This window comes from Prionailurus viverrinus, chromosome D1 (genome assembly GCF_022837055.1).
Source record: "Prionailurus viverrinus isolate Anna chromosome D1, UM_Priviv_1.0, whole genome shotgun sequence".
Lineage (NCBI taxonomy): Eukaryota > Metazoa > Chordata > Mammalia > Carnivora > Felidae > Prionailurus > Prionailurus viverrinus.
This window is the reverse complement of record NC_062570.1, coordinates 59,592,368-59,605,468: the sequence shown is the minus strand read 5'-3', so window position 1 is coordinate 59,605,468 and position 13,101 is coordinate 59,592,368. Positions and strand designations below refer to the sequence as shown.

General features: G+C 44.4%; 1 protein-coding gene across 2 annotated transcripts in view; it reads right to left on the bottom strand.

The window, feature by feature from the left end:
- CLPB (caseinolytic mitochondrial matrix peptidase chaperone subunit B) overlaps nucleotides 1-13,101 on the bottom strand; it is a 143,034-nt gene that overhangs the window by 70,785 nt on the left and 59,148 nt on the right. The window lies entirely within an intron of this gene.

Below are 13,101 nucleotides of genomic sequence, written 5' to 3'. Positions count from 1 at the left end.
AGCGCTTACTATATTGCAGTTTTGTTATCTTTTTTTTTTCACTTTTTATGATGTACTATGAACATTTTTTTTTTTAATTTTTTTTTTCAACGTTTATTTATTTTTGGGACAGAGAGAGACAGAGCATGAACGGGGGAGCGGCAGAGAGAGAGGGAGACACAGAATCGGAAACAGGCTCCAGGCTCTGAGCCATCAGCCCAGAGCCCGACGCGGGGCTCGAACTCACGGACCGCGAGATCGTGACCTGGCTGAAGTCGGACGCTTAACTGACTGCGCCACCCAGGCGCCCCTGAACATTTTTTTTAAGGTAAGAAGGAGAAGTATTTCATGTGGTCAAAGAGCCAAAAACCCTTGGTTCGGTCCAGTGCTAATATTCATGACTCTCTCTAATTTGATACGAAAGAATCTAAAACCAGTTCCATCACTTCTGCAGGACCCTCTGGGCTGGGTGACCACAGATGTCCCAGTGTACCCTGGATGGGTCTGGTTTATGCCTACTGTCCTGGACAGTCCCAGTTTGGACAATAAATTGTAAGGTTATCCCACCTCTGGGGCCCCACCTTGGGAAATGAGACCACCTAGAACAGTAAGTATCCTGCATAGAGGATAGGGTTTCTTTTTTGCCTCATGGAGAAATTATTGGAGCTACTGTCTATGTTCCCACCTGAGTTGAGTTTGTTGGGGGCAGAATTTGGGTCTACCTACCTGTACACCCTCTTCCCTAGCCCATAGGGCTTGCAAAGGTAGGCTCCTCTTAACTCTCATTGGATAAAGGGTATAATTTAGTCAACAGGTAACCTTGCCTAGGTAGTTAAAAGCACCATACCATTTCTAAATCATTCTTTTCCAAGTGGTCATGGAATGGAGTCTATGCAATTCCCCTCTTGTGAAACTAGACTTCCTATTTAAAAGTCCCCCAAACCAGAAGACTGTCACATCTCTTCCTAATACTAGTAGACTTCACTTACTGACCTTCTACTCTTGCCTGGAATGGTCACTTCACACAATCTATTTAATTCTTCTAACTAACTTCTGTAGTAGGTATTATAATTTCCATTTTACAGATGAGGAAACTGAGGTAGAGAGGTCACATAGTCAATGAGTGGTTGAGTGAGGATTAAAACCCAGGTCTATGGGGCGCCTGGGTGGCGCAGTCGGTTAAGCGTCCGACTTCAGCCAGGTCACGATCTCGCGGTCCGTGAGTTCGAGCCCCGCGTCAGGCTCTGGGCTGATGGCTCAGAGCCTGGAGCCTGTTTCCGATTCTGTGTCTCCCTCTCTCTCTGCCCCTTCCCCGTTCATGCTCTGTCTCTCTCTGTCCCAAAAATAAATAAAAACGTTGAAAAAAAAAAATTAAAAAAAAAAATAAATAAAACCCAGGTCTAATCCAAGTCCTCTTTCTTCTATTTTATTTTTTTAAGAGACAGAGAGAGTGAGCGAGAGCGAGTGCACATAAATGGGGGAGGAGCAGAGAGAGAATCCCAAGTAGGCTCCACACTGTCAGTGCAGAGCCCGACGTGGGGCTTGAACTCATGAACTGAGAGATCACAACGTAAGCCGAAGTCAGAGGCTTAACTGACTGAGCCACCAGCACCCCCAAGTCCTCTTTCTTTACATCATATCATGTTGCCACTTAATTTTGCAAATAAGGGAATCAGAGCCCAGAGCCCAGACATTTTGGTTTTAGCCTTGGTTCCCACTCCCTCTTCTTTCTCTGCTCAAATGAAGGTACAAGCACATTCTCCTTGGAACTTGCCTTAATAAAGATCGGTCTGAGATTTGTAGCTAGCACCAGGATAAGCGAGCTTAGGTAGAAGCATTTCAAGTGTTTGGCTAGAATGAAGTTGGTGGAGTGTATAGTTGAAGAACAGACAGACTTTCTTGTAGTCTAGTCAATTAATGATAGATCAGTTCTTCTGCACCACACAGAGGCTCTCCAGACTGATGACCTCTCCCAACCCCTGAGTGTTATCTGACCTTTCCTGGAGCAAGAAGAACAGGAAGAAGGCCTCTGAATAGCTAACATACAAGTCCCACGTGCATCTGCATTTTCCCCATAGGTCGCCTTTAGGACCTAACTCAGAAATGACTAACTCTTAGTCACAAATAGTCTTATCAAATCATAGTAAGTGATCTTGTTTCCAGCCCACTGCAGATTAGGAGAAACAAACAAGAAGCCTGGGGAGGAGGCTTCAGAATCCAGCAGACTGATTAAAATCAAGCGCTGCCCAGGCAGGAAGGGAAAAGAACAGCACAATAAAAAGCTGAAAGAGGAAGTCACAGAATACGGCACCTCAAAAGCCCCTAAGGGTATCACTGAACTGCCACACAGGACATTAGCTGTTGAATATAATGATGAACCTGAGGAAAAGGGATAGTTGGCTCAAAAAAGCAGGAAGGATATAATCCATTTTACAAAGAAAACACATCACTTATTCAACAAACAACATTTACTGAGCATCAACGCATAGTAGTAGTTTCTGGAGACACTAATGAATAAGACATGATTCTTGACTTTAAGAAATTAACAGTCTGATGCAAGAATCAGGAACAGACAAATTATAACACTGTTTTGTGAGGACAATGACAGAGGTATACACTGGATGTTTGCCATAAAAAGCAGATGAACTCAAGGAACACAGTTGGGGCTATTCGGTTCAGGGACAAATTTTGTCAGCAGAGTACCAGCATCATAGTCCACCTAATAAGGAATGTCTGTGAGGAGGACCCCTGCTCATCTCTGAGGTCTCATCTCTCACCATGCCCTTCCTAATGAGCTTTCTTGCCTCTGAACTTTTACAAATACGATTCCACTGCCTGGAACACTTTTCCCTCTCCATGCCTTCAGCTGACTAACTCTAATTCATTTTAGGCCTCTGATTAGAAGTCACTTCCTCCAGTATTACTCTTCCTAAATTTGAGGCAGTTATTCCTCCTAAGGGCTTCCTTGGCACCTTAAGCATCTCCCAATTACAGTATTTATCATATTCTGTTGTAACCATCTGTGTACTTGACTATGTTCCCTACTAGACCAAATGCTCACTGAGGACAGGAAGTGTGACTGTCTTCAGAGCTGCATCCCCAGTGTCCAGTTTGGTGTCTGGACATAGATACACACTTCACAAATACTTGATGAATTAGTGAATAAATGCGTAATATATAAATAAGGTCCTAATATTACCTTGTTTTAGAGTGTGGCTGTTAAATAAGTGAGCTCAGGAGCCAGACCCTGGTGTTTGAATCCCAGTTCTGAACTTACTGACTGTGTATCTTGGGTAACTTACCTAACCTCTCTGTGCCAAGTTTATCTGTAAATGGAAATAGCAGTACCCTCTCATGGGATGTTTTAAGGATTAAACAAGACACTATGAGCAAAGGGGCTTGGAACAGTGCCTGGCATATAGTACCTCTCAGTAAATGTCAGCCATTATCCTTCCTGTCTGGTCTTGTGCTTCCAAAGTTCATTCTGTCTGTGAAAAGTGGTCCCATTTGGGGAATCCTGCATACACTCTTCCCTTCTGAAAGGCGCACTGCTGACTAAGAACCAGCTGTTTAATTTGGTGTTAGCAGTACCCTGTTTGACAGCTCTTTCTCCCTTGTCCTTGTTAAAATCCTATAGCACTAGTGTTCCACAGAATACTCTTTGGAAGTGAGTAGTGTACTACAATCTCTAGAGCATTTTCCTTTCCTTATTTATTTCAGAATAAGCCTGTGAGGTGTAAGTTTATTTTCTCATCTCACAGATGAGAGCACTGAAGTTGAGAAGGGTGCTACAATCAGTTAGGACCCAGTGCAGGTCAGCTAGGCCCATTCTGTGCTCTTGCAGGAAGCTCTTTTCCTGACATCACCCAATTTGAGAAGCCTCTCCCAGAAGATCTTGCTGAAGCCCCCAGATCATATGATGTCATACTATTCTCTATCCAAAACAAGTAGCTAAAGGTGGAAAGGAGGTGTGGGGAGAGGTGCGGCACGTGCCCTCACATATTTACCCACTCTCATTGAGGAAGAGTAAGTAAATCCACGAAAGCTAAAGTGACTCATTCAAGACTGGCTCACCAGCTGCCCACCAAGGTGGTCTTTCGAGGCCCCTGTGTGAGCCAATCCTCAGCCAGCAAACTGACTCCTTCCTAAAAGAAGACATTTCCCAGCCTCTACCAGCCCAGGGAGAGATGAGCTCAGGCTCCTGCTTCTCCTCTAAGTCAGCCGTTCCCGTCTCTTCACCCCTCTGACCACAGGGAGAATGATAACGCATCCCACTGTCATCCTTCTGCTCCCACCTCTGTCTTTTGATGTTGCAAAGTCTATACCTGGGTGGTGTGGCCAGTATGTGCCTGATGTGCACTCTGCAGGATTCCCTGGACTCAGCAGTGTCAAGGAGTCAGCAGAGGTGAAAGTAGTACCTGAAGCCCTTCATGTAGCCCTGGCCACTTGCCAGCACTGCTGAAATTACAAAAAAAAAGCCACCGTCTCCCACAGTGAGAAAGTGATTTAAGGTAATGGGGTCATACAGTCCTGACTTTAAGCTCTGCCACTACTAAGTTCTTCTATCTGTAAAATGGGTATGATAAGAAATCATTTGAGGAACACTATGTGTTTAAATATTATGACAATCAAATCTGGTAACAAATTTTAAGACATCATCACCACAAATATTTACTAATGTTGCTCTCCCTTGGGTTAAGCACTGGGACACAGACATGAATCAGACATGGCACTTGTCCTCATTTGCAAAGTCTACGGGGGGAGACTTTGAAAAAAGGTATATGAGGCAAGATGGGTGGTCTCTGGTTAACAAAAGCTTTATTACCACTGCCTTGTACAGGGGAAAGGCAACCCTAGAAACGAGTGCCTCTCCCTCAGGCTCAGCCAGCCTCTACCTGCCACTCCAGAACTTGTGCCATCTAATGTCATGGAGTGTCTAGCGGTGCCTTTGCTTTTAAAGATGTGGGCATGTCTCCACGAGAGTAAATGTCTGTGACTAATCTGACAAATGCGAGAACAACCCCGTACATTTGTGCAGCATTTTATAGTTTCGAGAGTACTTCAATGTGACTGTTTCCTCATTCCATGACAACTTAGGACAGATGCCATCGCTCTACTCAACAGATTAGAAGACAGAGGTAAAGAAGCTGGGTGGCCTGCCCAACGCACACTGCCAATTGGTGGTGGACCAGAACAAGATCTGGAGCCTGCCTGGCCCTATCCTTCATACTTCTCAATGCCCAGCTTCTGTCAGTGCCTGCAGGCTCAAGCCTCACATAAACCAGGGTTGCTCAACCTGGTTTGAAGCTCAGGATGTAGGTTAAATTTTTATCAGAGTCTCGGGGAAGAAGCCTTGGGCTCTTAGCTTCCCCCCGCTCAAGATATTCTATATCAGGGCACCTGGGTGGCTCGGTCGGTTGAGCATCTAACTTTGGCTCAGGTCATGATCTCACGGTCTGTGCATTCGAGGCCCACATCGGGCTCTGTGCTGACAGCTTGGAGCCTGAAGCCTGCTTCAGATTCTGTGTCTCCATCTCCCTGACCTTCCCCTGTTCAAGTGCTGTCTCTCTCTCTCTCAAAAATAAACATTAAAAAAAAAAAAAAAAGATATTGTGCATCTATTACCTCTTTAAATCCTCGCTATAACCTGAGAGACAGCACCTTGCCAGCATGGGCAGGCCGACCTTTCAACCCGTGTGGACACTGTCAGCTCTGCTTCTTGTGTTTGTCTTCAGGCAGGGGATGGGGCAGGAGAGAGACCTCCTGTGCGGGGTCACCACGAGACTATCCCTGGGAAGGGCAAGGCCCTTCATTTTCTTCCACAGCCTGGAAAACCCTCCTTCCTCTCCAAATCCTACTTGTTCTTTAAAGCCCTGTTCAAGCTTCCTCTTCCAGGAAGTCCTTTCTTCCCAGCTCTGCTCTGGATGCCTGTCATGTTGATTAGGCATACCCATCTGACCAGTTAATCATTTATTGCCTAACAATAGCCCTTGTAATACTTTCTTGTGTTAAAATTTCCCTCTGACCCCCAGTTAGATCATGGATAACAGTAACTAGTTCATAACACTTTCTGTATATATTTCATATAGCATCACCTCAGTATTTTATGCATCTATAGCACTCAACATGAGAACCTTCAACCATCTGCCTGCCCATGAGCACACCAACACTGAGCTCCTCAAAAGAGTAAGTGCTATGAGAGTCATACATGCACAGGGTCTAATGGCAGCAAAGACGGGCACAGGTCATGTGGCTTGGGGAGGAACCTCCCAGAAGAACGGTCTTGAGGATGAAGAGGATCTTGCCAGATGGAGAGAGGAAGAAGGGCATTCTAGGAAAGAAAGTATGTGCAAAGGCCAGGGCATGAAGTCTGCACTACCTGGCCCCTGGAGAAACTGAGTCTTTCAGTAAGCCTAGAATGCTGCGGGCAGAGATGAGGTTGCCCAGGGAGGCAGAGACCTGACTCAGAGTATTTGGATTCTACCTTGAAAACTATGGGCATGCAATGCAATGATTTTTCTTAGGGGATTAAGCAGCATGGAGAACAGCAAGAACAAAAAAGATCAAGAGACAAGAGAACTGGATTCAAAAATGACTCTTTCACTAACTGAAGATGCATTTCAATCCCTCTGTGCCCCCAGATTCCCTATTTTCATTTTTTTTAAGTTTATTTATTTTTAGAGACAGAGAGTATGAATGTGAGCAGGGGAGGGGCAGAGAGCGAGGGACAGAGAGAATCCCAAGCAGGCTCCACACTGTCAGCACAAAGTCCAACATGGGGCTCGATCTCACGAACCACGAAATCATGACCTGAGCCAAAATCAAGTGTCGTATGCTTAACCAACTGAACCACCCAGGCACCCCCAGATTCCCTATTTTTAAAGTTGAAGAGTTTTTCTACACCAGTGGTTCTTAAACTTTAGCGGGAACAAAACCACCAGGGTAACTTGTAAAAAAAAATGTTGATTCTTGGGGCACCTGGATGGCTCAGTCGGTTAAGCATGTGACTTTGGTTCAGGTCATGATCTCACAGTTCATGGGTTCGAGCCTCGAGTCGGGTTCGGTGCTGACAGTTCAGAGCCGGGAGCCTGCTTCAGATTCTGTGTCTCCTCTCTCTGCCCTTCCCCGGCTCATGTTCTTTCTCTGTCTGTCTCTAAAAAATAAATAAACGTTAAAAACAAATTTTTTTTAAAATGTTGATTCTTAGGCCCCCATCTCAGCAATTTTTAGTAGGCAGGGCCTGGGAATGTACAGTTTAAAAAAGCCCTTTGTGTTGCTCCTCAGAGAAAACTCTAAGAAGCATCAAACTAGATGGTCTCTGAGGGTCCCTCCCACTCTAATGTTCTTGTGACAAACACAAGAAAGATACAAGGCTAGTCAAACCCATCCCACCTCCACCTGCTTCGTCCTGCTCCAGAGAAGCTAAGGATGTCTGGGCATCAGAGCACTCTTCCCAAGCCCTATGTTTAGAAACTTAGAGCAAAGCCCCCAGGACACCAAGCCTTGGGATGAGACCTCCAATATCTCACTTATACCTCCTTCTGCCTGCCTCCAGAATCCCAGTTGGAATTGGTCCTTTTACACCATATACTCTAGTCTATCTCCTCATTCATCCACCAAACATTTATTAAGTACTTTCCATGGGCTGGGCCATGGCCTGCAGAGCTTGTAAATGCTGCAAGTAACACTGAAAGAAATCCATCTTTTATAAAATATCTCTGGCAGGAAAGAGTTCAGAATTTTGAGTTCAAGAGAACCAAACTCTGATCCTACTGACTCTGGAAAATTACTTTGTCCCTCTGGACCTCAAATTCATCATTGGTAAAATGGGAACATAAATATCTATGAACTGGGTTGCTGTGAAAATCAGAGATGATGTGGTATAGTAAGGGGCACAGGAAATGGTTGGCACCTAGGAAATGGCCATTTTCCTAGTCCTGGAGCTGTTAATATATCCATATTCCTCTGACTTTCAGAGGCTTTTCCCACCTAGTCCTAGTTAATGTCTCAACTCCTCCCTTCCTGCTGGCAAGACTCCCCATAAGAGGACCCTGGTGATCCTACCATGAATCCTTAGCAGGCAGTATTGTGCAGAGGTCAATAATGACTGAGGAGACTGGGGAGCAAAACTCAGTGTATAACTTTGATTAAAATACTTAACATCTCTCAGAATCTGTCTCCTCATCTGTAAAACAGATATCACCACCTACCTTGCAAGATTCAATGGCAAGCCCAATTAAAACACAGATGAAAGGGGCGCCTGGGTGGCGCAGTCGGTTAAGCGTCCGACTTCAGCCAGGTCACGATCTCGCGGTCCGTGAGTTCGAGCCCCGCATCAGGCTCTGGGCTGATGGCTCGGAGCCTGGAGCCTGTTTCGGATTCTGTGTCTCCCTCTCTCTCTGCCCCTCCCCCGTTCATGCTCTGTCTCTCTCTGTCCCAAAAATAAATAAAAACGTTGGAAAAAAAAAAACACAGATGAAGGATCTGAGTGGATATATATACAAATGGCCATGAGGCACATGAAAAGATGATCAACATCATTAGCCATCAAGGAAATGCAAATCAAAACCACAAGATACAACTTCACATCCATCAGGATGGCCAAAGTAAAAAAGACAGGCAGTAACAAGAGCTGCTGAGGATGCAGAAAAACTGGACCCTTCATACCCAGCTGGTGGGAATGTAAGATGGTGCAGCCTCTTTGGAAAACAGTCTAGCAGTTCTGCAAAAGGTTAAACAGAGAGTTATCCTATGACCAAGCAATTCTATTGCTAGGTATAAAGCCAAGAAAACTGAAAACATTATGTTCACACAAAAACACAAATATTCACAGTAGTATTATTCATAGTAGCCAAAAGGAGAAACGACCCAAATGTCCCTCAACTGATAAATGGAGAAATGAAATGTGGTCCATTCATTAACGGACCATTCAGCTATGGAAAAGGAATGCAGCACTGACACATGCCACAACACGGATGAACCTTGAAAACATGCTAAGTGAAAGAAGTCAGTCCAAAAGATCACATATTGTATGACTCCATGTATATGAAATGTCCAGAATATGCAAAGCTACAGAAACAAAGTAGCTTAGTGGCTGTCTAAAGTTAGGAGGAGTTGAGAGGAAATGGAGAATGGAATTTCTTTTTATGGAGTGATGGAAATGTTCTAAAACTTGACTGTGGTGATGAATGCACAACTCTTGTGCATATATTATAAGCCACTGACTTATACACTGACTTTATATATTTATATATGTATGTATTTTAGAAAGAGAGCATGTTGGGGCACCTGGGTGGCTCAGTCGGTTAAGTGTCTGCCTTCGGCTCAGGTCATGATCTCACGGTTTGTGGGTTTGAGCCCTGGGCTCTGTGCTGACAGCTTGGGAGCCTGGAGCCTGCTTTGGATTCTCTGTCTCCTCTCTCTGCCCCTCCCCCACTAGTACTCTGTCTCTCTCTGCCTCTCAAAAATAAATGTAAAACTTAAAAAAAAAAAAAGACAGCATGTGTACAAGTGGGGTGGGGGGGAGTGGGTATGAAGGAGAAGGGGAAAAAAAGATAGAGGGAGAGAGAGGGACAGAGAGAGACAGAGAAAGAGAGAGAGAGGGAATCTCAAGCAGGCTCTACACCCAGCGCAAAGTCTGACGTGGGGCTTGATCCCATGACCCTGGGATCATGACCTGAGCCAAAATCAAGAGTTCCAACGCTCAATCCAATAAGCCACCCAGGCATCCCTGACTTACACATTTTAAATGACCGAACTGTACAGTATCTGAATTAAATCTCAACAAAGCTGTTATATTTTTAAAAAGTGTATGTAAGGAGGTGAGCACACTGCCTGACATACAGTAGATAGTCAATAATGTCAATACATTTATTATTGTGCCCTTTCCTCTTCCTGATGCCACTCCAACTCTGACGAGAGTCACCTCTCAGATTAACACTGTACAATGTGTCAGGCTCATTGCAAGAGCCCATTTCATACTCAGTAGAGGGTCACAGGTGAGTCCTGATGCCTAATACCCTAGGACTTAGAGTCTTTCTCCAATACTCAAATAAATATATAACTCTTGGTGAAGTAAGAAAAAAATGGCCTCCATTTATTGAGCACTTACTATATGCCAGGTATTGTGCTAGGCACTTTACAACTATTTTCCTCCCAAGAATCATTAGGCTGTTATTATTATTATTCCTAGTTAATTAATGAAGAAACCATGACTTACAGGGTTGTATAAATTGTTTCAGGTCACAATGATATTTAATAATTGAGCTGCTCTGTTTAACTCCAAGGCTTGTACTCTTTTCTCTATGTGATTACATGACATCATTATTCCTTTTATCTATATGTTACTCATCCTTTATGATTTAAGCAGGCTGATCTTCACCGATCTCCTTTCCCTCTGTGCATTTGAGTAATGTCTAGTCTGTATCAAATTAGTTACCATTCTCTTTTTAGTCTTAAATGTTCTCAGTTGCCTCTTATGTATATTCTTGAACATGGCAGGTGCTCAATAAATACTTCCTTAGTGAGTGGATGTTGGAGTTTGTCTCCCCAAGCAGAAAACAGGTTTTTGAAGGAACAGACACTGTGTCTTACACATCTTTTTATCCTTCATACAAAGAAGGCACCCATGGTCTCTAGGTTGGCCTATGGGTGGAATACCAGACCCCACTTGAAAATGGTTCTCACAGACACCATGTTCTCTGCCCATGGACCGGAAAATTTCTCCTTAAGAACAGGACTCTGCTTATCTCATTATTACCTTCTACTAGGAGCTCAGAAAAGGTTTGAAGAATTAAAGGTAATACTGGGTCCGTACTTACTCTACTGAAGGCACATCAAGGGCAGCCTTCCCCCAAGGACCCCAAACTCATCTTCTCTCACCCCCATGAAAGGGAAGGGGGAGAACAGAAAGGTTGGCCTAGAACTTCAAGAAGACAGGTTGTTGACCCTGCCTGTGGTGCTAGGCAGTGTGGCATCCTCTCTGGGCCAAGACCCCTTCTTTGAACATAGACCTAGGTCGAGCTTTCCAGAGCCCACATGTCACCTTCATACCATCATATTCAGAGAGTGGGGCAAACTCTTAAGAATGTGTTACTCTGCTGTCTGTAGACACGTTGGCACTGTGTTTGATCCTCTTCTTCCCATCTCATCTAACTCTCACAGCAGTAACATCTCACAGCCATCTAGAGTCCCTCTGAGGTGGTCAATCATTACTCTGAGCTTAAACCTCCCCCACTGCCCCTGATTTGCCCCCATCCCAACTAAAGCAGAATCCTTTCAGCTCCAGGGATCCTCCAGGTAGGGCTGGCAACAAGAGGAAGAGCCTGCCCTCTCTGCCTTTCAGCCAGTTATGCTACTTGGTTGGCCAAACCTGGTCCCTCTGTGCTCCCCATCTCTATACCTGCTTGCCTCTTCTCTGCCTTTTCTTCAAAATGTTAAAAACTTGCAATAAAAACAAATACAAAATGCTGTAATTAATAGCCAATTCCAAGCCAACCCAGCATCTCTACTAATAAACCTCAACACTTGCAAAAAGAACAATAAATTCTGCCTCTCTCTGGTTCTGAGGTGGTCTCTTTTATATCCAGTCCGTGTGTGTGTATGTATGTGGGTAAGTGTGTCTACATATATATTTATTTTCCTTTATTTCCCATCCAGGGAGGGGCAGAATAATGAACTGCGTGCGTCAGGGAAGATGAATCTGAGATACTAGGGAGCAGTGCAGTAAAAAGATTAAAGTGTTATTATTGTTGTTTTTTTTTCCCCCATGGTCCATTGTGACAGCTCGACCGTCATCTGTAAAAAATGTCTCAGCGAGAGATAATCATCGGAAACTCAATAAAGCGTCAGGGGGAGCCTCAGCCCCCATCAATCACTGGGTGCCTGGAAAATTTCAGCCCTCTGTCTCCCTTCCTGCTATCCATATAAATGTCTCTAATATATTTTGTGTGGTGTGTGGGACCCATCCCTGATTTGGAACTTTTGATGAAAAAATATTTATACACAAAATATGTAAATCAGTTAAAAATCACAAGACTAGTCCTTTGCCACCTCATCCCACTTTTCCTTTATTTTTATAAATGTATCAAATTTATTCTTTTTAACAAAACATGTCAACTCATCTATCTCCCTTTCCTAGTCAACCATATATAAATATGGCTAAAAGGAGGGGAACAATTAACCTAACTGGCTGATACACTTCATCTTGAAGTTGGCTAACAGGCGTGATGGATTCACAGTGCACTGTCCATCCCGGTGACTCTGTAGTGGCTGGCACTGCTGAGAAATGAGATGTAGAACTGCTGGCCCTGGAGGAGTGACAAGGCTGTGACATTGATGAGGAAGAGGCAGGGACATTATTAAAAATAATAACTTGCCCAAATAGCTTTTGGCCTGGCAGATTCCCAAGCCTTCCAAGACTCTGGACCAGCAGAGGTTCTGGGCTAAGTGTGGGACACCTAGAGGCTGCTCTGGTGGCCAGGTTCTGTGTAAGAGCAGGAGACAGTTCCGCTGGCATTTTGGCTGCATCTCTCTGCCTCAGTTTCTTTTAGTGCCTACATCACAGGGCTGCTACGGGCACACAGCATCAGTGTTACCTGCTGCTGCAGCCACCTCATCACCATTATCTTATTATTACCTCCCCTTGCTTCTCCACCCTGCAAGGGATCAGTTCCTGTGGTGCCCTCTCCTCTAGAACCATCAAGGCTCCTCTCTGTCTAAAGGATAAAGTCCAAGTATCTAGACCTGGCCCCAGTCTACTAATGCCACATCTTTCCCATTCACTACTCTTCAAAATAAACCTGCTGTATGGCTGCTTCACCTGGACAAGTTCACTTAACAGCCTGAAACACATTTTTCTTTTCCTCACTGTTGTGGATATAATACAGCCCCTCACACCCAACTGCACCCACCTTCAGGCCCTCCATAAAACCTTCTTATACTTTGGGGCTCAGATACCATTTTATTTCCTTAACTGCTTCAACCAGAGATTCTCTTCTTTGAGCTCTGATAGTCCTTATTATCTGCACCTCTGACTGGACACTTGTCAAAGACTGTCTTGGTCCAGTCTTCAATCTTTATTATTACGATTTACTTTTCTTACTAGTATCTCACACATTTGCA